This window comes from Saimiri boliviensis, chromosome 13 (assembly GCF_048565385.1).
Source record: "Saimiri boliviensis isolate mSaiBol1 chromosome 13, mSaiBol1.pri, whole genome shotgun sequence".
Taxonomy (NCBI): domain Eukaryota; kingdom Metazoa; phylum Chordata; class Mammalia; order Primates; family Cebidae; genus Saimiri; species Saimiri boliviensis.
The window spans coordinates 92,775,294-92,802,841 of NC_133461.1; the positions used below are offsets into that span (position 1 = coordinate 92,775,294).

The window sequence follows — 27,548 nt, forward strand, 5'->3', positions numbered from 1 at the left end:
GGTTTGGTCCTCCCAGGAAAGCATGAATTTTGTCCTCGCGCGCAGCCCCGCTTACCGGTCCGCACCCACCGGCCTAGCCTCGGGCTAACGCCCGCCCACGTGTGCTCAACTCCAGGCTAACCTCGCGGAGCGGCGGCCGGACACCGCCCACCCCGGGGATTGGCCAGCGCGGCCAGGGCCCGGCGGGAGGCGGGCTCAGGGTTGTGGTCCGGGACGCGGGGGAGGCTGGAGGAGGCGGCCCCGCCCGGCCCCGCGCCCCGCCCCCGCCCCGGGCGGCTACACAGAGGGGCGCCCACGTGCCCAGCCCGCCTTCTGCAGCGCGGCCAGCGGGCGCTCCTCTTCGCGGGACCAGAGAGGCAGCGGCAGCTCCTCCAGCCTCCCCCAGCCGCGGGATCCTGACGCGCTCCAGCTGCCAGCCCACTGCCGCCTTCTCATCGCGTCCCCAGCACAGCCACAGTAAGTTGCCAGGTCTCCCGCCCCTCCGAGAGGCCCCGGGCGAGGGACGGCCCGGGCGCTGGGGCCGGCGGGGAAGGAACGGGGCGGGGGTCCCGGAGCTGCGTCCAACTGTGCGCAGCTGCCCGAAGGCCGAGCTCCATCGACTCTTCGGCGGTGAGTCCCAGGACAGTGGGCTGGGGCCAAAGCCGCGGACCCTGGTCCTCCCGGCTGCGCTCCGTGGTGCGCCTCGCCCCATCTGATTCCTAAGCAGCCAGTTCTGCCCGGGGTCTTCGGGGACCGCTGGAACTGGGAGAGGGCCTGGCAAGGCGACTTCGCGAGGGCCCTTGAGTCACTCTTTCCAGGGGACCTCGGCGCACCTCTCTCTTGGTGGACGGGCTGAACCTCCCGGCCCTGCACCCTGCGGGGGTCCCTGAAGTCGTCTTCGCTCCCTTGGGGTTCTTGGTTTAAATTAGAAACCCAGCTTGGAGCGCTGGAAGTCTCTTCATGTCCTATGGGGCACCTGGTGAGTGGCCCGACGTGGTGTTTGTACTGGGTATTTTAAAGTAAATGGGTGCCTTTTAATATCCGTTTGAGATAGGCTGTAGCTTTGAAGCCCATTTCATGAAGCCCATTTCATGAAATTGTTCTTGAGGCTTAGAGAATCTCCCTACCCATCACCCCAGAGTACTTGTCCGCCCAGAAAACTTTTTTGCCATCTTCTATTGACGCTTACATCCAGTTTATGGAGTAAAGTATTGAGAGATTGTATCTTAAACTCGTTGAAAAGAAATATGCTCAGCAAAAGTCACAATCATACATGGCTTTTGAAGTGGATGTAGTGCCTGGATTTCAAGAGAAAAAGTCCTCAGCCTCTTCAGACTTGTAAATATATATGCAAAACTGTCTAAAGCCTTTAGGTGACTAATTTTGGACCAGTAATAAGATTTACTCAGACGTTTTTGCAGAAACACTAATCCTTTTAACGAGGGGATATCTTCAGATCTTATTCAAATAAGAGCTCTCTGAATCCTGTCCAGGGCCGCCTGCGTTATAAAATTAGAATGTACGTGGCCTTGACTTGATACTTTTTCATTCTTGCCTGAGCCGGTATTTAAAATTTAATAATTATCTCCTGCGGAAAGTGAAACATTTTGGGTTTGTAATCTTCTTCTAGAAGATGTATAGGATGTGAATAGTCTATATTCATTATGTACCTTGTTAGGATTGCTTTGTAATTAGTAAATCGTTTTTTATTTTAATTGTACTGAAGCGTCATATGAAACGATCTCTGTGCAGAACATACGACTCTTCTCCTCTCCTTTTACTAAAAAGTTGCTAGTTGCCAGCTCTGGATGGAATCTGGGAGGCCACTGTATTGTGATTTTTCAAGTTTCCTCCCTTGCCCTGCGCTTTGTTTCCATGCTGTGCCTTGATCTGGAAATGGCCATCTACCTTAAGGCATTTTAATCTTTTAGGGTGTGCCCTGGCCTTGGAGACCAGAGTAAAGCCTCTGGTATCTAAAGGGATCCAGTTTTTGGAATCCTTGGCCTCCTAAGTGGTGGGCATAGCCCTTTTCATTCCAGTCTCCCCTGTCACTGGGCTTAGGAGCCTGTGAAGGCACATAGAAGCTAGCAGGGGAGCTGTGGCAGTTTAAAAAGCCTGAGCATACCTTGGAGTTTTTCATCTTGTATTCTCTTAGATCTTTGCCGTATGAACACGTGTGCCTGAAGAATTTTAAAGTTCAGGTTTCTTGCTTTGCGCTGCAAACGCCTTTGCAGAGTGAAAGTGCCTTGTCTCCAGTCTAGGTGGTCTACCTTCTGTTTTCTTTTCAGACCTCCTGGCTTAAGCTGTTGTTTCTCCTGGCTGTTCTGGCCAAACCCAGAGCCCTCGTTGTGGTCATTTCTTCTCTTTTTAGTCCTACCTTTTCAAATGGTTTTTCCCTTATGGTTGTCCTCTGGCGACTTCCCTATTTAGCCTGGTAGCCTAGCCTCTGTCTTCTGCTTTATTTTTCCCTGTCTCCCTCCCCCTCTCTCTCTCTCTCCCTTTCCCTTGGTCTCTCTCCCTTTCTCTCCCCCTTTCCCTCCGTCTCTCTCCCTCTTCCCTCCCTTCTCTCTCCCCCTTGTCTCTCTCTGTGTTCAGAGCCATCTGCTGGTTTTTTAGGTACTCTTTGGTGAACAACTTGCAGAACCTTGAAAACACCTTCATGTTGCTGTTTGCTTTATTTCTCCAAACACGTAGATATGAACACATTGATTTTAAAGACTCATAGACTACCTAATAGATGCCAAATATTTAGAACAAAAGCAAAAAACTTTAGTGGAATATATTTCTAAACAGTCACATGTTTAGTATTGGGTGCATGATTTCAATGCTTGGTCATCTAACTGAATCCTGAAAAACTCAGTTAAGTAAGATTTCACTTAAGTGATAGCACTTGTCTAAATGGGTTTGAAAATGGAAGTCTTTAACTCGTTTCTAAACCTTTAATCTGGATATTCAAAACCATATAGATACAGCCTTGAATGACAACAGAAAACGAATGGAATTGTTCTTGTCATTGTCTTCCATTTTAATAACTTTTCATTTCAGTACCTAATACAGTATCTATCACATAACACATACTTAGTATGTCTTTATTGTTGAGTGAATGCCACTGATTTCAACAGTTTGAGAAAAGATGTTTTATGTGTCTTCAGATGTATTTATTCCTTAATTGAAAACTTACTGAGTTTCTACTCCATAGACTGGAAAATCAAAAAAGTAATGTATAGCTCCAGTTACAGAGGGATTCTATAATTGTGTTTACTTTTGGTGAATTCCATTGATGGATTTTAAGAGTAGCTTTTTATTTTGCTCTACTGTATTAAAAAATACCACCACTTCTAAGCAGGTGATTTCAGAACTGCCTGTGCCACAAAGCAAGTAATTTATATGCTCTCTAATACATGAAAATAATGCTACTATTTCATCATTAAAAGCACATATGCTGGACATTTTTATTTCACTGTTAGTAACATATTTGTCCTCAATCCTCTTATATTTTCCTTTTACTTGACTTTCTGGCTCTTGTTTTAGAAGTAATGTCTGTGGCTATGGAAATGTTGTAGGTGACATTGACAAAACCCAGCCAATTCAGGCGGATCACTTGAGGCCAAGAGTTTGAAACCAACCTGGCCAACATGATGAAATCCTGTTTCTACTAAAAATATAAAAATTGGGTTAATAGGTGTAGCAAACCACCATGGCATATGTATACCTATGTAGCAAATCTGTGTACTCTATGCATGTATCCCAGAACTTAAAGTAAAATAATAAATAAAAATACAAAAATTAGCGAGGTGTGGTGGCAGGCGCCTATAATCCCAGCTACTCGGGAGGCTGAGGCAGAGAATCACTTGAACCCGGGAAGTGGAGATTGCAGTAAGCCAAGATTGTGCTACTGCATTCCAACCTGGGTGACAGAGGGAGACTCTGTCTCAAAAACAAACAAACAAAAAAACCCAGCCAATTAGGGGTTCATTTCCATCCGGCTCCAACTAGTTAAGGTAATTGCAGTATGAGTCACCTATTAATTTTTCTTGTCCATTTTAGTAATGGAAACTGTTATGTATCAATCTATGGAAGCAAGCAGTAGACTGTTTTCACTTTCTTATGGACTTTTTTTTTTTTTTTTTTTTTTTTCTCAGACAGAGTCTTGTTATGTCACCCAGGCTGGAGTGCAGTGGTGAGATATTAGCTCACTGAAACCTCCACCTCCTGGGTTCAAGCAATTCTCATGCCTCAGCCTCCCAAGTAGCTGGGATTATAGGCATGTGCCACCGTGCTCGCTTGGCAAATTTTTGTAATTTTAGTATAGATGGGGTTTCAGCATGTTTCCCAGGTTGGTCTCGAATTCCTGGCCTCAAGTGATCAATTCACCTCAGCCTTCCAGTGCTGGGATTACAGGCAATGAGCCACTGTGCTCGGCCTCTTATGGACTCTTAAACTTTAAATATTTCTGAGAAAGGCTTCTGCTGCCATTATGCTGACCTCACTGCTAAGTATAATTTGTATTGACTTAAGAAAAGATTTGAGTTAATGAGGCTATTTTAAAGGCTGGATTCGAATATGTGAGTCACGTCTCTTCTGTTCTTTTTTAGACTTTAAGTTTGAATCTCTTTTTTCAGAGAGATGTGGTTCCCTGTTTCTCTGGGTGTTATGGATGTGATGTATTGTGGAAAATCTTGGAGTTTCTTGATACAGGACTTTATACATCCAAGACTGAATCATCAAGCTAGAGCGGTCTAGTGCTGCAAATGTCATCAATTTAATTTTTTGCAGTGTCCCCATCCTCCTGCAGAAAATAAAACATAAAATACGTAAAATGAAATAAAAAATGAAAGCAACACTTGCACACCCATTCTGGGACTGCTGAGTACTTAGCCCCCCTCTACAGAACTGAGCCTAATCTCTGATTCAGTAGCGGGAAGGCAAGTGATACGAGAGCATTCCATGACCTTTGTAACAGGAGCTTAAAAGAAAAAAGCCTCGACTGTGTTGTATTCATTTTTGGAATATTTGGTGAACAATACACAACAAAGAATTTTTATGTCCCTTGTTGATTCTTACTAGTTTTTCCCACAGTTGTGGGGAAAATTTTCTTCTTTCTTTAACCCATTCTGGCTTCATCAAGGCTCCGTAAGTCTTCCTACAAGTATATGTATATATATGGTGGGAATATGTCTGTGGCTAAGGTGGGAGGATCTCTTGAGTCAGGGAGGTGGAGGCTTAAAAAAAAAGAATGGAGAAATCACAAGAGGCCTTTAGTTATCGCTCCCATCATTGCTTCTCCCAGCAGGAGACTCTCTGAAGACCAGCAGGAAAGCAGTGAGCCTTTACAGGTTAGTATTGATTCCAATCTTGACTTGCACCTTGGAATGGAAAAAGGACTGATTTAGGGAAAAAAAAGTGTAGACAGTGGAAAGATTTTTATCTATTCCATAGTAGAGAGAGACAGTTCTTCTGTTAGAAGGAAATACATTCAGTTTGGTGTCTTACCACTGGCCTAGTAGAAGAAAAGAATGTTTTAAAAGAATCTTTACTAAAGACTTAAATCCCTATAAGATAACAGCTCTTCCATTGGACAAAGTAGGTTTCCATGAAGGTATGGAGTTGAGTATCACTGCTTGACTTTCCAGATTCCTGGTTCTTGTGAACGAACATACCTTTTAAAAAATTTTTGATAATCGTTCCTGAGAGGTTGGGTGGAGGGGGGCTTGGATGAGAAACTGATTCACATTTTTAGTCTATGTAGGCAGGTTATTTAAAAGAATACTGTGAAGAGTCCATTTCTACTGGGGGAATTACTTCACAAGGTTTTGTTCAATGGACCTCAGGTGCTCCAAATTCTTTATTCATAATTCTTCACTGCACCCTGCTATCATGCCATGATTGGTTCTTATATGGCCAGTAAATAGTATTCATTTTAGGTCTTGGATTTGTTGGCAGGTGAATAATCATTATATTATTATTTTAAAATATTATATAAGTAAATAAAATTTTAAATGAACTTTCCATCAGTTAGTAAATAAAAATTTCACAAATTTCTTCTTTGTGTTTTTCCTTCAAGTAGAAAACATCTTTATTGAAAAAAACTTTCCCCTTCGGAAGGGTGGCTGTTTCTTTAGAACGTGACTTTTTTGCTTCCTGAAATTCACTTTATATTCATTCCCACGATGTTCCTTATCTGTTCTAGCAAAGGGTACTTATTATTCATACACGACGCTCATAGTTCACAGAATATTGCAACTTGCCAAGGTACTTGTCCTGATAAAAATTCAAATGGAAACTCTTCATGATAATTTGTATCAATGTGGGTATGAATTTCTCTGGAAAAAGCCTGAGTTCCAAACTTTAGGATACTCTGTATGGACTTTTTATTTGCTTTAATGATCATATGAAACCATACAGTTTTATATTTGTGTTTGAATTCACCAGCAAGTTTTAAGTGGTTTCTTTATTTCAGTTGTGATTTAAACAATTGTTTGGGAGACACATTGGCTTGTGAGTTCTGTGGAGACCTAGAAGGAGCCTGAGGTGAGCTTTGACACTCCTTCCCTAGGCCTCAGAAACAGTTGTGTTTTGGCCACATGAGGAATTTTGTTTCACAGCAGCCTATGGCAGGAAAGTGAAGTCACATTGGCTGTGATTCACCAAGCAAAGTGAGATTTTGATTTCAACTCAGAGGCATTGATCTGAACTTTTGTGACGGCGTTGTTAGAATAACAAACTACTAAGAATTCAGTTTATTGATCATCTTGAAACAAAATGCCACTGCTGAGTGTTTAGTGAGTCTCAGCTTGGAGTAAATATCAAGCAGCAGCTCTGTGCCCTGTGAGAATGTGCCAAGTGCTGAATGAGATCAAGGCAGTGGTAGATGACATCTGGTGGCACTCCTGGACCACTGGTCAGTTTCTTATTGAGTTCAGTTACTAGCGAATTGAAACCCTTACCTTTCAATTAGTTGCTCCTCAAATTATTTCGCACTTTAAAGTCTTGAATTGCAGGGACATTTAAAAATGTTTATGTAATTCTAACTGGCAGAGCCCATACTTGATAAAATTACCAGTGGTTCTTATTCTGGAATAAAATTGGGGTCATTTTAAGTAACCAAAGTAACAATTAATTCTATCAAGTTTATCGATTGTATTTCTGTATGCATTCCTTAGAGAACCCATATATGTTCACAGTTCCTCTTCCACCACATCCTCTTCTCTTTGGCTTTAATCTCTATGGTTAACTTTTATTAACAAATTTGGAGAAGTGAAAAGTCATATTCTTTTTAGTAAGAACTGTATTAATATTTACAACTTGAGGGCCATACTCTTTGAGCAGTCTGTGAAATTTAACTGCAACTCTTAAAATATTGAATAACTGAATCAAACAAGAGAACTCAAGAAATTCAACTTAAAAAAAAAAGAAAATATCGTGTGACTTTTACAGTCTTGTCTAATGAAAGAGGCCTGCCTTTGAACAAATGGTTCCCATAGTTCTCCGATATACAGAGAAGGAGCTCCTCCTCCCTTACTCCAATATGCTGACCATTCTATTTACATTCATGCCTCTGTGGGAAAGAAGAACTCTAAGATCATAGCAGCTGTTCTATACAGCAGTGGCTCCCTTGGTAAAACATCTAAGGATATTGGTTGATGAAAACATCTACCCTTTAATCCCATCCAGTTCACTTCCCTGTAAAAAAGAATGAACATCTGTTTGTAAACTGCACCTCCTCCCTCCAGCAACTTTGTGTAAGATTTCTGAAAGGTCAAGACTTCCTGCATTACAACCAGTGGACAACTAGGGTTTGGAAACCCAAGATAAGGACTCTGTAATACAGAAACCATGTCAGCTTCTTGGAGAATATCTTAGGAGAGAATCCTTTGGGCAGGATAGGGCCTTCTTGGTCATGCATCCTTTCCTCTTGCTAAAGAAGACTGCTTTTGGCCTCCAAGGAGGGGCTGAGAACTGGCTCAGAAGTAGATGTGGCAGTTGGGGACACTCTGTGAGTCACAGAGCTATGACCCTTCTCACTAGTACCATGGTGGACGCAGTTTCCTTCAGTGATCTCCAGCCTCACCATCTTTCTTTCCTTCAAATTCTTAGATTCATAGATTTCAATGTCTTCCTATGGGCCAGAAATAAATATGCTTGAGTTTTAGCTGAGAAAATTTAAATTGAGGATTTGTAAATGTATGCCATAAACAGGAAAAAAATGGATAAGAATAGTCAGTGCCCTCTTTTCTTACCCAAAATTGGAGCATCTTTAGTGTGACATTTGAAATCTAATCTTGCCAGCTCTGATATGGATATTCTTGTAGAAATCTCTGAGATTTAATAAACTTACAGTTGAATAGAACTAAGTCATACTAAAGAGCAACGAAAGCATTATTTCAGGGCCTTTCAATTTTTACAATATAACCCATAGCTTTTCTTTTTACCATTATGTTTGTTTAATAACATACTTAATGAGCAATAATGAGAAAAACACTGAGGAATTTTAATGCTGATTTAGCTACTGAGATTATCTCTTGCAACACTTACTTTATAAGCAGTTAGAATTTGTAAAGTTTTGTTGCAAAAGAAACCCCTCTCTTAAATGCACTGCATTTGCAGCAGAGTGGTTCTGTAGGTGGAGTAGGACTTGGCGTCCACAAGAACATAGCAACAAGCACTTTTACGTGCCATTCAAAAACAATAGTGGGTGTTGATAAAATTTGTAGTACTAGAACTGTGAAACAAGTGCTGGGCTGGCACCTGTTTTAAACTCTCCTAAAACTTAGCAGAGTTTCATTTTTATAACAAAAATCACTATTTTCTTTAAAGAGGATTGATACATGAGTAAGGCTTGGTGTCCTGGAAATTCATTTGATTCTCTCACTATAAAAATGGTGAGACACAGGCTGGGCACAGTGGCTCACGTCTGTAATCCCAGCACTTTGGGAGGCTGAGGTGAGCGGTTCACGAGGTCAAGAGATAAAGACCATCCTGGCCAACATAGTGAAACCCCATCTGTACTAAAAATACAAAAATTAGCTGACTGTGGTGGCCCATGCCTGCAGTCCCAGCTACTAGAGAAACTAAGGCAGGAGAATCGCGTGAACCTAGGAGGCAGAAGTTGCAGTAAGCCAATACCGCGCCACTGTACTCCAGCCTTGTGACAGAGTGAGACTCCATCCCAAAAAAATATAAAGAAAAAAAAATATGGTGAGACACATTCTGGCAGCTGGTTTTGTATTTTAAAGCCTAAACTTAACAGTACATTTAAAACTGCGCTGTGCGAAATTTCAGAGGCTTTGGACACATTCCTCTGTAGCCTCCCTGGCCGTGGACAGTTATCAAGTTCCTAGCACAGTGCTAGAAAAATATGGAAGGGAAGTTAAGTGCCTGGGAATGACATTTTAGAGCACTCTTTTTAAAGGTTAAGAGATGGAGGTTTTGAGAGATGTAACTCATCTGAGGTTAGACACCTAGGGGTAGAGTGAAGACTAGAGTCCAAGCATGTTGACTTGGAGAAAACAGTTTTACATCAGACCATTCTTTTTTTGTGAAAACAAATAATAATTGCTAGAATATACTACTTAGGTGGAATTTTTAAATTGGGGATCAGTACAATTTTAGCTTAAAATTTTTAGATCTTAATGGTTAACTATAATTTATTATGTAATTTCAAAAAGCTGGATGAGAGGATTTAAGTGTGTGTTTGTGTATTATTATAATCATTTTTTCTTTGTTTGTCTTTTGTGGAGAGGGGGGGTCTCACTGTTTTGCCCAGACTAGTCTTGAACTCCTGGTCAAGCGATCTTCTCGCCTTGGCCTCCCAAAGTGCTGGGATTATAGGCATACACCGCTGTACCTGTCTTTTTTGCATTTTTTTGAAGAAAGGATTTTGAATGTCCATAACGCAGAAAAGATGAAAAATGTTTGAAGTGATGGATATGCAAATCACCCTGATTTGGTCATTACCGATAGTATATACATATTGAGATATCATTCTCTATCCCATAAATATGTATCATAATTACATGCCAATGAAAAAAATACAAATGAATAAATTTTAAAAACTCTTATGTTAATATGCCCTAAAGATTTTGTAATAAGCTATTAAATTATTTTTCAAAGAGATATTTGAAGGTAATGAAGTGCATTTAGAAAATGATAAGTGTTATAGGAAGAGTGGAAAAGAAAGTTTTGATAGATTTTTAAAATTCTTGCAAATTAACGTATTTGGGTATAAGACATTTTAGTAGAGTGACAATCTTATGATATGAACAATTTTATTAAATTGCATACTTTTACCAGAAAGTGGAAAAGTATAGTCTTAATCTAAAAATAAAAAGACTTTAAATATGAGTTCTGAGCCCTTTAAAGTCAAAGTGGAAAAGTATAGTCTTAATCTAAAAATAAAAAGACTTTAAATATGAGTTCTGAGCCCTTTAAAGTCATTAGGATTTGAACCTCATAAGTGGTGCTTTTAAACAAGTAAGTTCTGTTTGGAGTGCTATTGTGCTTTTTTAAAAAAAGCTGTTTGAATTTTTTACTTTTTCTGATTATCATAGGTAACAGATGGTTTGCACTTAGTTCAGTGAACCAAACAAAAAAAAGAGCAGAGTTAGCATAAAATTTCTGTTGATAGTGCATTTTATCTGCACTGAAATGGATCACATGAACTTTCTGAATAATGAATAGCATATTTACGTTATTTTGGTCTTTTTTGCTACAGAGTACAAGAGAAATGTCAAGGACAAACAACCTTATTGTTGTTCTTGTAAATTATATAAAATATTTTTGTATTTTTCCTGCATTGCTAACTTGAGGTATTGGAGGTTGGACGCCCTGTCTACTTTTAAAAAGGTAAATTGATCCGGGTGCAGTGGCTCATGCCTGTAATCCCAGCACTTTGGGAGGCTGAGGCAGGCAGATCACCTGAGGTCAGGAGTTCAAGACCAGCCTGGCCAACATGGCAAAACCTGACCCTACTAAAAATACAAAAATTAACTGGACATGGTGGCAGGTGCCTGTGTCCCAGCTGCTCAGGAGGCTGTAGTACGAGAATCACTTGAACCCGGGAGGCGGAGATTGCAGTGAGGCGAGATCATGCCCCTGCACTCCAGCCTGGGCAACAGAGCAAGACTCCATCTCAAAAATAAATAAATAAACAAACAATAAAAATGATAATTGGTCAAGTGACTGAAGACTGAAAGCATGATTTATCACAATGAACCACCGGTAATGGTAGTATATTAATATATTAATTTTTATAAGGATTTTAAAAACTGTGAGGACCCACATTATTTCTCCCAGTTTTGAAAGTATTTAGTAAAAATTTTTTTTTTAATTTCTCTTGACTGGTTGTTGTCGCCTTTTGGTGGTGAGCTCCTGTGGTGTGTGTTGATGAAAGAGGGAGGTAATGGTGGCATAAAGCAGGAGAATGATGTCACAGAAGTGGAGGCAGCTCTAGGAGTGGGGACTGCAGACACCAGCTGTAGTTGTTCGTACCAACAGTAATTGAAAGTTCAAGTCATCTGTTTAAAGAGTGGGTCCTTAATTCATGATGTCATTTTAATGCATTGCATATTAGAGCAGAACAATCGGTAAAATTGAACTATATAATCTGACATCTAACTTTGTATGCATGAATCAGAATTCAAGCTATTTTCTTTTTTTTTTTTTTTTTTTTTTTTTTTTGAGACAAGAGTTTTCCTCTTGTTGCCCAGGCTGGATTGCCATAGTGCAATCTCGGCTCACCGCAACCTCCGCCTCCCAGGTTCAAGTGATTCTCCTGCCTCAGCCTCCTGAGTAACTGGGATTACAGGCATGCACCACCGTGCCCAGCTAATTTTGTATTTTTAGTAGAGCTGAGGTTTCTGCATGTTGCTTAGGCTGGTCTCAAACTCCCAACCTCAGGTAATCCACCCTCCTCGGCCTCCCAAAATGCTGGGATTACAGGTGTGAGCCACCATGCCTGGCTCAGGCTATTTTCAAAAATTGAAGAAAAATGCTCATTTTATTGAACTAAGTGTAATTTCCTTATTATTTTATTTATTTATTTATTTTGAGACAGAGTCTTCCTCTGTTGCCCAGGTTGGAGTGCAGTGGTGCAATCTTGGCTCATTGCAACTTCCGCCTCCCAGGTTCAAGCGATTCTCCTGCCTCACTCTCCCAAGTAGCTGGGATTATAGGTGCCCACCACCACACCTGGCTAATTTTTGTATTTTTAGTAGAGACAGGGTTTCACCATGTTGGCCAGGCTGCTCTCGAACTCCTGACCTCAAGTGATCCATCCGCCTTGGCCTCCCAAAGTCCTGAGATTATAGACGTGAGCGACCATACCTGGCAATTTCCTTATTGTTATTAAGTACAATCAAAAGAGAAACAAGAATGCAATAATTTTTATTCTTTTGTTTTTCACTTCCAACAAAGTGATGTATGCAGAATGGTGTTTTATGGTGGAGAAAAGTAATTTTTTTCTAGTGTTCATTTCACTAAAACATCTACTGAAATTATTTGCTGAGCTGAATTTTTCACGTTCGTCAAAGTATGATTTGCAGCATGAATAGCTTTGGTAAATCATAAGATCCTGGGCTCAGAAGAAGCCTATATGTATTTCATTTCAAGTAGAACCGTATCTACCTATTTCTCATTGTTGTGTGCATTATGTAAGAATGAACTGAGGTCTGGGCATGGTGGCTTATGCCTGTAATCCCAGCAATTTAGGAGACTGAGGCAGATGGATCACTTGAGATCAGGAGTTTGAGACCAGCCTGAACAACTTGGTGAAACCATGTCTCTACTAAACATAAAAAAATTAGCCAGGCATCGTAGCAGGCAGCCGGAATCCCAGCCACTTGGGAGCTGAGGCAGGAGCATTACATGAACCTGTGAGGCAGGGGTTGCATTGAGCCAAGACAGCACCACTGCACTCCAGCCTCGGTGACAGAGCAAGACTCTGTCTCAAAAATACAAAAATAAAAGTAAAAAATAAAATAATAATAAAAGACCGAACTGGCCATTTTAAACTGTACAGAGGTATTTGCAAAAAAGTCAGAATTGCCTAACTGCTAACATAAATGACATTACTTCTGTATTGAAAAACAGTAAAATGTTGAGAATATCCATAACTAGGAAAAAAATCTGTAGAATCGCCACACCATCTTCCACAATGGATGAAGTAATTTACATTCCTACCAACAGCATAAAAATGCTCCTGTTTTTCCACAGCCTGGTCAGCATCTATTTTTTCTTGACTTTTAATAATCACCATTCTGACTGGCATGAGATGGTAACTCATTGTGGTTTTGATTTGCATTTTTCTAATTATCCGTGATATTGAGCTTTTTTTCATGTTTGTTGGCCGTATACATGTCTTCTTTTGAGAAGTGTCTGTTCATATCCTTTGCCCACTTTTTAATGGGAAAAGGCAATTCCTCAAGGATCTAGAACCAGAAATACCATTTGACCCAGCAATCCCATCACAGGGTATATACCCAAAGGAATATAAATCATTCTGCTATAAAGACACATGCACACGTATGTTTATTGCAGCACTGTTTACAATAGCAAAGACTTGGAACCAACCCAAATGCTCATCAATGATAGACTGGATAAAGAAAATGTGGCACGTATATACCATGGAATACTATGCAGCCATAAAAAGGAATGAGGTCACGTCCTTTGTAGGGACATAGATGAAGCTGGAAGCCATCATCCTCTGCAAACTGATAGAGGAACAGAAAACCAAACACAACATGTTCTACTCATAAGTGGGAGCTGAACAGTGAGAACACATGGACACAGGGAGGGGAACATCACACCCCGGGGGCCAGTTAGGGAGAGGGGAGTGAAAGGAGGGAGAACATTAGGACAAATAACTAATGTGTGCGGGACTTAAAACCTAGCTGATGGGTTGATAGGTGCAGCAAACCACCATGGTACGTGTATACCTGTGTATCAGACCTGCACATTGTGTACTTGTATCCCAGAACTTAAAGTAAAATTTTAAAAATGAATCTGTAGAAAAAAGTTAAGCATTTTCACGTTAACTTCTTCATTCTTAGTCCTGCAGTGCTGACATTTCCAACACTTTATTTCAGTGCCTAGGAAGAGGGAGGTGTTGCTGAAGAATCAGAAGAGCCCTCAGTACCTTTCCTCTTTCTCAGTCATCTGTCGCATTGTTTTGCAAGTTTTTCAGTGGAGCTAGGGAGGGCTGATCTGAATTAGACCAATACAGTTGTTGCTTTTTGAGATCCTATTATCGCATTTGTCGTACAATTTATTCACGGAATAGATAGAATTCGGTGAGTGAAGTTCTTATTCAAGTAATGTAATCTGTCGCTAAAGCATTAAACATTATACATTAAAATATTGACTTTATACTTTAAAAAACCTGGTAGAACATAACTGTATATGGGGTTTTCAAGAATAATAATTTTATAATTACTAATATAAGGTAATAAACTAGGGACTTTAAAATTCTAAACAAAAACTTTCCCCTTGAAAAAAATTTTCATTTAAAACTCAGACTCTGAGAGTTAAAAATTTAGAGGGTTGGAACCCATGCTAGGGGGGCCAGCAAAGTTTATGTTCTTTCTATACCTCACCTTCTAACACACTGACGTATGGGACCGTTGATTTCACAACATAATGTCATTCTTTAGGAAAATAATCTTATTTAGAAATCTTTGGCTTACTTGCCTGAAGATAAATTCTAAACTTTCCTTTTTCCTTCCTTTTGAGACGGAATCTTGCTCTGTCATTCAGGCTACCGTGCAGCGGCATCGTGATCTCAGCTCACTACAACCTCCTCCTCCCGGGTTCAAGCAGTTCCCTGCCTCAGCCTCCCCAGTAGCTGGGATTACAGGCGCCCACCACCACGCCCGGCTAATTTTTGTATTTTTGGTAGAGACGGGTTTCACCATGTTGGCCAGGTTAGTCTTCAACTCCTGACCTCATGATCCACCCGTCTCTGCTTCCCAAAGTGTTGAGCCACTGTGCCCGGCCTAAAGTGTTTTTATAATTACAAGTTTGCTCTAAACTGAAACAAAAAACAAAATCAGCCACTTTTACCTCCATTCATAGAAAAAGAAGTTTAAAATCTTGCCCGGTTATGGCTCTATGATTTTAAAAGATAGCAAAAGTTCCATTTATTTCAAAAGAGAATATTTTATCTTTCTCATTTCAGTAAAAGTTATCATAGGGTCCCCACTGCCTTTATGCTCATTACTCTTATGATTCTAAGATTTAAGATAGTTGTGATTCATGAATTTAGACAAGTAGAATCTGCTGAGATGAGGCTTAATTGATCATTTTTATAAGACATCATTTTTGTCTGAATCAAATGATAGTGAAGCTAGACTATGGAATCTAAGAAGCAAGTAAAGGACATTCTACCAAGCAAAATTGACGTTTTGTCCCACTTAGAGCAGCTAAAAGAGGGAAAGTTCCATTTATTCTCAGGATAAGTTACAGGTAGATAGATTACACCAATGCACTTATTACCAAAAACCTGCCACCCCACTCAACATTCCTACCTCTAAAGAGTAGCAATCAAGTTCTATTTATTCTCAGGATCAGTTGTCTTCTATATTCATGTGTATAATAGCATGGATTCTTAAAAAAAAGCTGGATGTATTTCAACTGCAGATAACATGTAAATATCAATGACACCTAACAGTCTTAGTTCTTCTCCACAAGGGTATATGCTCAGCCCTTATTGGGAGTAAAAACACCTCTGCACATTAGTGAGGCTTCCTTGACTTCACAGTGTCTCTCAGTGATTTGGTCACAATTCCCTGGATCCAGGTAAGTAACAGAAATGAATGAAACAGGTAGTGCAAATTAAAAGGGGTAGTGGTGAACTATGGTAAACCAAAGAGGAATCAATTTAAAAAAAAATACAATATGTCCCAAAACATGCATTTGACTTGGGAGAAATGACTGATTCAACATTTATAGAGAACCCCTCAGAGTCCCTGACATTGTGAGAAGAATAGAAGTAGAATGAGCCCAGAAAACCCATGTTTTTATTTTAGATTTCTTTAAATATGTCAGAATATAGTGGAATATAAAGCAATATTTTCCCTTCTCAAAAATATACCTAGAAAGAAAGATGGGGAAATGCATAGCAGCCATCCCTGGAAGCTAATTCTGAAATAACTTAAAAATTTAAGTTGCCGACCAGACGTGGTGCCTCATGCCTGAAATCCTAGCCCTTTGGCAGGCTGAGGCAGGCAGATCATTTGAAGTCAGGAGTTCAAAACCAGCCTGACCAACATGGTGAAACTCCGTCTCTACGAACAATACAAAAATTAGCCAGGCATGGTGGTCAGTGCCTGTAATCCCAGCTACTCAGGAGGCTGAGGCAGGAGAATCGCTTGAAACTGGGAGGCGGAGGGTGCAGTGAGCCAAGATCATGCCACTGTACTCCAGCCTGGGCAATAGAGTGAGACTGTCTAAAAAAAATTAAGTTGTCCAGATTTCCCTCTTAAAGCTGCTCTGAGTAGGATAAAAACTCAACTTTGCTTGGTAGAATGGCTTTGCCTTGCTTCTTAGATTCCACAGTCATTTCTTAAGCTAGCTTTAATATCATTTGATTCAGCCAAAAATGACGTCTTCTAAAAACGTTCGATTAAGGCCTCATCTCTAAGCAGATTCCACTTGTTCAAGTTTATGAGTTACAACTACCTTAAGTCTTAGAATCGTAACAGTAATAAGCATAAAGGCAGTAGAGACCCTGTGATAAGTTTTACTGAAATGAGAAAGATAAAATCTTCCGTTAGTTTAGAATATAAATATTTCCAGTATTTGGTGCTGTAATTGTCTGGGCCAAGGGTAAAACAGCATTTCTTTTCTGATCTTATAGGAAATTGTTTTACGTAATGAGTATATACATTGGAAGAGCTGTGTTGGTAAAGGCTGTACCTACTATGCTGAATTATGTATTTCATGCGAGGGTACCAGGAAAAGGGGAAGGACTTTATAGTTGCTAACACTAAAAAAAGATTTGTTGCATCAGATGAACCTTTAAACTTAAGAAACGTTTACCAAATCAATATTTATTTGATCTAAATAGTCATTATGTAATGGTAGTACTCCCCCCCACCCGGTATGTGTCCAAAGTCATCAGTAATGAGGACGTACCTTGTGGTTTTTAATTTTCTAGTCCCTGTGAATTTACTTGGCTGCCACTGTTTTGAAGGATGGGGACGTTGAGTGGGGTGGTGGGTTTTTGGCAGTGTGTACTTTGGTGTAATCTACCTACCCATAATCTGACTATTGGTTTATATAATACACAGAACCATGAGCTAAGTCTTTGAAACAAGGGACAGAAAAGTTGTAGTAGCAGGCTTGTGCTGTTAAGGAGTTAAGGTGGGAATTCTATATGAAAAGTTCAAATGTTGTTTTAAATATGGATCCAGTGTCTCTGCTCATTCTCCCTTTGCAGCACTTTAAACACACGTTCCTTGTGTGGATTAAGAAAATAATGTTGACTTTAACTTAATTATACTCATTTATTTCCAGGCACAAATGAGAGCAAACAAAAACTGGGCAATAGAAAGAAGAGGTTCCTGATATTATCAGAGATCATTTGAAATAAAATCTAGGCAAAATGAAAGCACAAAGACATGATTTGAAGGGCCAAAAGACTTTGCTTGTTCTGAAATATGTTTTGAATTCTGGAGTATGAAGAGCATCTGGAGTATTACAGATTGAGAAACCAAGAAGCCAAGAGATGGGTTAGAAATGAACTAGATAAATTGTAAAATGCATACAAGTGTATTAGAAAATGTTATATGTTCCAGTGAAGACCATGAAAATCTTCAGCTTCTTATTGTAGATAACCTTCTTGTATTAAATCATTGGAGATTTTTCTAGCTAGGGGTATGAGTTTTAATGTATGTTGGCATTTTTAATACAGACTTAAGTCCTGATGCTAATCTAGTATCTTCCTTTGTCCTTAAACATTGATTTTCCTATTGCTTACATTTAATAACTATTATATTTTCAGTTTTAGGGCAGTAATAGTTCATGAATTTGAAAAGTTAGAATCTGTTAGAGATGAAGTTTTAAAATTCTGAAGTATTTCAAATATATTTTTGGTAACGTCTTGATGACCTTCAAATTTTCTTTCATCAGCTGGGTGTTAGGGGGCTGCTGAGAGCCTGGGAACTGCTAGCATTCTGTGTTTCTCACCACTTCTGGGTTATGCGGCAAAAAGGAGAGGGCATGGGGTTTGCAGCTGCACAGACCTTAGGTTCAGATCTTGCTCTGTGATTCTGAGAAGTTACGTAACATCTCTGAGCCTTAGTTTCATCAGCCTAAGACAGGACATTTCTCTTGGGGTGGTTGTGAGGCTTAAATAAAGTATGTCAGGAACCTAAGACATAATAGGAGAACAATGAATAGTCTCTATTATTTATTTTATTTTTATATATCAAAGTCTGGGGTAGAACAGCCTTGTTTAAAATGGAGTCCCCGGCCGGGTGCGGTGGCTCAAGCCTGTAATCCCGGCACTTTGGGAGGCCGAGGCGGGTGGATCACGAGGTCAAGAGATCGAGACCATCCTGGTCATCATGGTGAAACCCTGTATCTACTAAAAATACAAAAAATTAGCTGGGCATGGTGGCGCATGCCTGTAATCCCAGCTACTCAGGAGGCTGAGGCAGGAGAATTGCCTGAACACGGGAGGCAGAGGTTGTGGTGAGCCAAGATCACGCCATTGCACTCCAGCCTGGGTAACAAGAGCGAAACTCCGTCTCAAAAAATAAAAATAAAAAATAAATAAAATGGAGTCCCCTTTCCTTTGAATTACTTTTGCTCCCTATATGATAGTCTCAAATATTTATTCATTTTTCTTTTCTTTTTTTTTTTTTTTTGCACAACATCCAAAAGTAAAGGAAACAATATCCTGCAACTCCATCAATTCTGAGTTTCTCTTCAGTGTGCTATATTAAGCTGGATGATGTAATCATCAGCTAACATTGGCTTTTAACCAAGCCGTGGTGACAAGTTTCTTTCATTAAGGCACATTCTGGAATAGTGTTTCATCTCAGTTTAGAATGCGTACTTCGTAACTGGACTATTTATTGGTAAGGAACTGCCTGTGCTTCACTTTCTGGGGTGTGGCAGTTAACACTCTGCTCAGCAGAGAGCTCTGTTTCCTCAAGCTAGTGTTCCTCATGGGAAATTTTGAGCTCTGGAAAAAATGTAAATGTCGTGCTTGTCTCTTTGGATGGTACGAAATCATCAAAAACTTCAGTGGCCACAGCAAAACAAAATTGTTAGCAAAAAACAAAAAAAAATTTTTTAAATTGTAAAACTTCATTTCATTGCTTCTGAAACACTAATGCATATTATATTCTTTGATGGAGAGTCAGACAGACTTGACTTGGTCTGACGTTGTCCTGACATTGATCTGTGCTAGCATCTTAGTCTGCTTGGGCTCTTATAATAAAATACCATAGACTGGGGACTTAAACAACAGACATTTATTTTTCTCAGTTCTGGAGGCTAGGAGTTGAGATTCTGGTGCCAGCATTGACCTCTGGGGAGGGCTCTCTTCCTGGCTTGCAGATGGCAGCCTTCTCCTTGTGTCCTCACTTGGTGGAAAGAGAACACCAGCCCCAGACTCTTTCTCTTTTTATGATGACACTAATTCCATCATGGGTGTCCCACCCACATGATCTCATCTAGCCCTAATTACCTTCCAAAGGCCCTACCTCCAAATACTATCACATTGTGAGTCAGAACTTCATAGAAATTTTGAGGGCGCACAAACATTTGGTCTATAACAACCAGCTAGTGGTTAAACTCTTTAAGCATTGGTTTTCTCACCTATAATCTAGTGCTAATAAAAGCACTTACCTCATAGGGTTGATAGGTAGTTCAGTTAGGTTAATATATGTAATACACTTAGCCTCATTCCTAAAACCTAGTATGCCCTTGATAAATGTTGGCTCTCAGTAGTAGCGCCAGAAGTAAGTTATAGCGATGGTAATATATTTTAGGAGCATGTCTCATTCCAGGAACTTACCAGAACTCTTCTAAAATTATAAATTGATGATTGAATTCTTTTTAAGCAATAGTAATGAGAATCTCATATTTCTGCAGCTGTAGGCTAATTGAGAGCTTCCTGTATTTGAATCCTGTTCCCTCCAGCCCTGTCCCTCCAGGTCAGCCTTAATGAGGCTGTGGAGTTTTGGGTTCTTCTCAGTATGGCCTTGCTGTATACTTAGGTGCTTTTTTCTCATTGCTTGTGGCTCCCTAGTATTGGCTTCAAACCCTTCACACTGTTTCTGTAACTTTTCTCCATGCCATATCATCATCTCCTTCATTTACTTCAGGGTAACTTACATAAAGAGGATAAAAGTATCTCTGGGGCTTTTGAATAAAGGTGGCCAGGTTCCTAAATATTCACATTCATCTTGCCAAGCAGAGTTTTCTGATGGCCTAAAATATTCTTTATGATCTCTTCTCCATAAAACCTTCTAGAATAATCCAAGGAGAGCACCCTTCTTCTGTGAACCCTGGGAATGGATTCAATTTTGTTGTCTACCAGTAACCTATCTGGTTGATTGAAATATCTTATTCTCTGACAAGGAGTTGGGCGAAGAGGAGTTTTCTATGAGAAAGAATGAGTGATGATCAGAGTGAAACATATATGTTAAAGTATATTACACTTAGTTTTGGATGCTGTTTGATACTGATTGTAGAATTTGGGGCATTTTGACACTGCAATAAGTGATAAAAGCATTTTAAATCTTAAATGCTTTAAAACCTTCCATGTTTTTGGAAAGAATTATTAAAGGGAGAAACTTTTCTATTATGTCATATGTTCCAACAAAATATATTTTAAAATGGTTATCTGAAGCATAGGGGTTCATGAGAATGTTTATGTATGTGATTTTAGATAGACGGATAGATAGATAATCACACACACACACACACATACACACACCCTTTTATAAAAAATACCATTGCTGAATGTTGTGGCTCATAACTGTAATCTCAGCAATTTGGGAAGCCAAAGCGAGTGATCACCCGAGGTTGGAAGTTCGAGACCAGCCTGGCCAACGTGGTGAAACGCCATCCCTACTAAAAATACAAAAATTAGCCAAGTGTGGTGACACACATCTGTAATCCCGGCTACTCGGGAGGCTGAGGCACAAAAATTACTTGAACTCGGGAGGTGGAGGTTGCAGTGAGCCAAGATGGCACCACTGCACTCCAGCCTGGGCAACAGAGTAAGACTGTGTCTTTTAAAAAAAAAAAACTACTTTTCCAAACAAATTTACTTTCATTTCAAAAAAGTTTCACAGGGGAGATGGGATATAAGAAGGATGTTGAGAGGAGTAAAAGGGTATTATTATCTTTAAGTAGAGATGAGCTTAAGCAGAGGATAGTTTTAAATAGTGTGTGTGTTTTGTGCTCCAGCATTGATTTGTGACCATACAAAAATAATACTGAAGAAGAAAGATATTTAAGTATCTTAAAAGCAAATCAGTTCTGTTAATTGCTTTAATGTTATTTATATTTTTAATGTACATCTAACATATATGTTACTGAAATGACTTTTTTTAAGTATTTTTCAGATATGATTTCATTTAGAAACAAAACATATAGCACCACAATGATAGTTACTCTTGCTGATTAGTTGATATTATTGATTAGGCTAACATATGTAAGGTAACTACATTTACTTCTGCTAGTTTTTTAATAGTCCTTGAGCCATTTTAGGATAGTTGCCTTCTAAAAAGAATATATTTAAAATATGAAGTTGTATATTTTAATAGAGGGAGGCCAAAGAAATGTTTATATTTCAGAAAAAAATGAAGGGAAATACTTGCAGAGCTTAGGCAATGTTTGGTATACTGTGTCTTTTCCCTACAGACAAAAAAGCTTGTAAATGATCTGTGTTGGTTTTTTGCAATGATGGCAAGAAGACAGAGTGTAGGATTGTAAGAATTTACATCAGATTAATTTGGCCGAATTCTGACAGCTCCTTGATAATTCTAGGCACACTGTCTCTGTCTCATTAATTTCTGTAAACTTCTTGGTTGAGGAATTGCACTGAAGGAGTTCTGCTATTTCATCCACACTCATCCCAGCCTGCCATCCATCAGGTGCTTCTGGATCCCATGCCTGGATCAGACCACCCTGTGAAGACAACTGTGGCAGGAGCCAGTAACCCCAGAGATGGGGGTACTTACAGGGAGATGTGGTGCTGGGCTGTGGCCTCTTTTCAGCTTTCTGGCAGCAAGCCTCTCATTAGCATGGGGTGCTGGGATATGCTTGGCTAAGGAGGAACTCTCAAAAGCCAAAGCCTTGATGAAAACCCAGCTCTGTGTCCATGCCCAGAATGATGCATTGCTAGCATACAGCAGGCTGTAAAAGGAAGAAATCAAACCCAAATGTGGAAGCAAGTTTCTTAATGCCCTTCTTTCCCTGTGTAAAGTTTTCTGTCAAGCCACTTCCACAGAGAGCGGTTACCCAGTGGCCAATGCTTAAAGAAATTGTGCTTGGAAAGTTATTTTTAACAGAAGCTACAGAATCTTACTGAGACTTACTGAGACTGTGTCCTTAATGACTATAGTGGCTTTCTGGCAACACAATCTTCTAGGTAAGAGAAAGAAAATGACCCAGGCTATACTTGTATATTAGTTCATTTTTATGCTGCTGATAAATAAATACCCAAGATTGGATAATTTTTGAAAAGAGGTTTAATGGACTCACAGTTCCATGTGGCTAGGGAGGCCTCACAATCATGGCAGAAGGTAAAAGGCATGTCTTACATGGTGGCAGACAGGAGAGAATCAGAACCAAGAAAAGGGATTTCCCCTTAGAAAACCATCAGATCTCATGAGACTTATTCACTACCATGAGAACAGTATGGGGGAAACTGTCCCACAGTTCAGTTATCTCCCACCAGGTCCTTCCCACAACACATGGGAATTATGGGAGCTACAATTCAAGATGAGATTTGGGTGGGGACACAGCTAAACCATCTTGGCCTTACTGACCACAAGGAGCAGGGCTGAACCTGTATCCTGGGCTTGAGTAGATTGTGCACTTGTTTGTACCACCCTGATAAGCAGCCAAGGGCAGAGACTGGGGAGGATTCTTACTACATTTTATCACATTTTCTTTGACAATATAGTAAAGGATGATGATTATTCCCAATTTTTAGCTGGGCATCTAGAAGAGCACCTGAAATAAAGACTAGGTCTTGTGTCTCCCCTGAAGCATACTAGGGTCAAATTCTAGCCAATAGCAAGTGAGAGAAGACATCTTTTTTGACTTCTAGGAAGTAGATTTTTTAAAAGGGGGTTGGCTGGGTACAGTGGCTCATGCCTGTAATCTCAACACTTTGGGAAGCTGAGATATGAGGTTTGCTTGAGCCCAGGAGTTTGGGACCAGCCTGTGCAACACAGTGAGACCCTACCTCTACAAAATAAAAATAAAAATAATAGCTTGGCATAGTGGTTGCTCCTGTAGTCCCAGCTACTCAGGAAGCTGAAGTGGGAGGATTGCTTGAGACCAAGAAGTCAAGGCTGCAGTGACTCATGGTCACACCACTGCACTCCAGCTTGGGTGACAGAGGGAGACCCTGTCTCAAAAACTAAAAATAAAAACCTAGATGACGGGTTGAGAGATGCAGCAAACCACCATGGCACATGTATACTGTGTAACAAACCTGCATATTCTGCACGTATATCCTGGAACTTAAAAAGAGAGAGAGAGAGAGAGAGAGAGAGAGAGAGAGAGAGAGAGAAAGAAAATGACCATATGACTAGAAGTAATGCAATTCAGTACAACCCCCATCAAAATGCTATCACCATTCTTCACAGAACTAGAAAAAACAATCCTAAAAAAAAACAAAAAGAGCCTACATAGCCAAAGCAAGACTAAGCAAAAAGAACAACTCTGGAGGCATCACATTACCCAATTTCAGACTATACTGTAGTCACCATAGTAGCATGGTACTGGTATAAAAATAGCACACAGACCAGTGGAAAAGAATAAAGAACCCAGAAATAAACCCAAATTCTGACAGCCAACTGATCTTCAACAAGGCAAACAAAACAAAGTGGGGAAAGAACACCCTTTTCAACAAATGGTACTGGCATAATTGGCTAGCCACATGTAGAGGAATGAAGCTGGATCCTCGTCTCTCACCTTACACAAAAATCAACTCAAGATGGATCAAAGACTTACATCTAAGACCTGAAACTATAAAAATTCTAAAAGGTAACATTGGAAAAACCCTTCTAGACATTGGCTTAGGCAAAGACTTCATGACCAAGAAACCAAACACAAATGCAGCAAAAACAAAGATAACTAGCTGGACTTAATTAAAAAAATCTCCACAGCAAAAGAAATAATCAGAAGAATAACAAAACCCACAGAGTGGGAGAAAATCTTCACAGTCTATACATCTGACAAAGGACTAATATCCAGAATTTACAAAGAACGCAAACAAATCATCAAGAAAAAAACAAATGGTCTCATCAAAAAGTAAGATAAGACATGAATAGACAATTCTCAAAAGAAGATAAAATAATGGCCAACAGGCATATGGAAAAATGTTCAACATCACTAATTATCAGGGAAATGCAAATCAAAACCATAATGTGATACCACCTCTCTCCTGCAAGAATGGCCATAATCAAGAAATCAAAAAAGAATAGATATTGGCATTGATGCAGTGAAAGGGAAACACTTTTACATTGCTCTTGGGAATGTAAACTAATACGACCACTATGGAAAACAGTGTGGAGATTCCTTAAAGAATTAAAAGTAGACTGGGTGCAGTGGCTCATGCCTGTAATCTCAGCACTTTGAGAGGCTGAGGTGGGCAGATCATGAGGTCAGGAGTTTGAAACCAACCTGGGCAATATAGTGGAACCCCGTCTCTACTAAAGATACAAAAGATTAGCCAAGGGTGGTGGCATGTAGCTGTAATCCTAGCTATGCAGGAGGCTGAAGAAGGAGAATTGCTTGAACCTGGGAGGCGGAGGTTGCAGTGAGACAAGATTGTGCCATTGTACTCCAGCCTAGGTGACACAGGGAGACTCCACGTCAAAAAAACATATACATTGATTTTGGCAAGAGTCAGGGATTACTCAGAGCTCAGCTCTCCCCCTGCATCTAGACAAAGTTGTAATCTAACATAGAACCATTTTTCCACATATTTTTCCCATTCTCTGTGTTACATTCAGTCTATTAAAAGCCTCCTTTCAGTCCACCAGAGTTTACCTTGACTTCTTAAGTTGAATAATGGGGTTTCTTTCTGAGTTTCTTAGAGATGCTGGGCTCTTGTTCTCCCTCATTAGAAGGCATATCTTCATTATGAGTATTTCTCTACTTGAAGAAAATAGAGCATTTAGGCTGAGCGCGGTGGCTCAAGCCTGTAATCCCAGCACTTTGGGAGGCCAAGGCGGGTGGATCACGAGGTCGAGAGATCGAGACCATCCTGGTCAACATGTTGAAACCCCATCTCTACTAAAAATACAAAAAAAATTAGCTGGACATGGTGGCACATGCCTGTAATCCCAGCTACTCAGGAGGCTGAGGCAGGAGAATTGCCTGAGCCCAGGAGGCGGAGGTTGCGGTGAGCCGAGATCGCACCATTGCACTCCAGCCTGGGTAACAAGAGCGAAACTCCATCTCAAAAAAAAAAAAAAAAAAAAAGAAAGAAAAGAAAAAGAAAATAGAGCGTTTAGAAGTCTTATTTGTTAAAAGGGGGATAACTGTGATCAGATGGATATGCTAATTTGCTTGCCTGTCGTAATCATTTCACTGTGTATAAGTATATTAAAACATCATGATGTATACCTTAAATATATGCAATAAGAAACAAGCTTTAGAATCTGAAATAAAAAAATCATAGTTGCAATTATTAGTATTTGTTGCATTTTCTTTTTATTTCTCAACAGGTTATCTTTGCATTCACAGAAAGATGTTCTGGAAAAAGGACACTATACAAATACAGGTTTGGGTGTTCGAACCGTAGGAGTGGCAAGTCCTGAGGGAGGTGCAGCTGATAATCTGGGAGGATTTGTTTGCTAGGGTTTTAATTTCACAATGAGCTGGTTACGTTTAAATTATCATGGCAGAATCCTGCGTGCCTCGACAGTGATTGGCTGTGTATGAGTTTGCACTCAGGGTACATTAAGCAACTGGATGGTGCTAATGGAGGTAGATGATGAAATATTGCTTTGTTGCTTGAAAACCATGACATTCCTGCAAGCAGGATTTGTTGAAACCTTCCTATGAAAGATTTGTAAACAAACTTGGTCTTTGTTGACATAGATAAATCAAATAGGGAGGCTGAGTACTGAGAGTTTGGGAAGTTCAAAAAATTTACACAAGGTATACTTTTTGGTAATATTCACAAGATATTTGTCTTTTGATAAGGGGGAAATAATTTGCATTATACCTTAGAACATTGCCTCATGACTAGCTAGTGGACTTAACCTCTATACCCTAGATATTTAAAAAGCAGAGTTCTAAATGCTCAGATAAAATATGAAGGTAATTCTATGTACCATAACCCTAAAAAGTGATATTGTTTGGAAAGAAGAAAAGACAAATGCAATCAAAATCCTTATCTATTAATGAATACTCAGAGTTAGGAACAAGGGGGCGGATACCAGAAGGTTTCATTGTAGTTGCCATGGGAATTCATTTTAGGAGTTCAGATTTAAAAGGTGGAAGAATAAAGTAAGAAGTATGGGTTTGTGAAAAATGGCAAAGAAATGTTTGATTGGCAGCTTGTGAAATAGGAAGGTGATTAAGAAAGGAGAAGCCTGGTGTGGTAGAAGCAGATGACAGAGAAGGCAGAGCTTCTAAATCTCTATTTTACTTTTGTCTTTACAAGAAGAATGGCCACCTGACGAGAAGGACAAGACAAATGGCTGAAAGGGAACCTGAAGCCTGAGTTGGTGAGAGAACCTCACTGATAAAACTAGCTTATGGGCTGGGCATGATGGCTCATGCCTATAATCACGGTACTTTGGGAGGCCGAGGTGGGCGGATCATCTGAAGTCAGGAGTTCGAGACCAGCCTGATCAACATGGAGAAACCCCATCTCTACTAAAAATACACAATTAGCTGGGCATGGTGGCTCACGCCTGTGGTCCCAGCTACTTGGGAGGCTGAGGCAGGAGAATTGCTTGAACCTGGGAGGCAGAGGTTGTGGTCAGCCAAGATCTCATCATTGCATTCCAGCCTGGGTAACAAGAGTGAAACTCCATCTCAAAAAAAAAAAAAAAAAAAATAGTTCAGAATTTCAGGTCTGGATGAATTACATCTCATGATGTTGGAGGAATTTTTAGATGGGTGTGTGGAGTGAGCAGAGATCATCTTGGAGGTGCCCTGAAGTATGAGAAAGAGAGAAAGAGAAAGGAAAGAGGCAGTTACCCTATTTTCAAACTGAAAGCCAATGTAGATTCTGAAAACCATGGATCAGGGAGCTGAAGATCATCCACCAGCAAAATTTTAGCTGTGTGTGATATCTACTGCAGTTGGAAAAGAAGTAGCTTATCTCTAGAAAGCATCATGATTTCGCTAAGAACACA

At 39.9% G+C, this 27,548-nt stretch overlaps 1 protein-coding gene across 7 annotated transcripts in view; it reads left to right on the top strand.

The window, feature by feature from the left end:
* The first annotated feature begins 301 nt into the window (after positions 1-301).
* The window catches only part of SLC7A2 (solute carrier family 7 member 2), a 70,192-nt gene continuing 42,945 nt past the window's right edge, over positions 302-27,548 (top strand). For 2 of the 7 annotated variants that reach the window (XM_074383967.1, XM_074383968.1), the window contains exons 1-2: positions 302-456; positions 5,270-5,315. The gene's annotated coding sequence lies outside the window, so the exon portion shown is untranslated. Of the gene's footprint in view, positions 457-529; positions 610-5,269; positions 26,913-27,548 lie in introns of those variants that run through there. The other 5 variants (XM_039461101.2, XM_074383966.1, XM_039461100.2 and 2 more) reach the window with 4 other exon arrangements.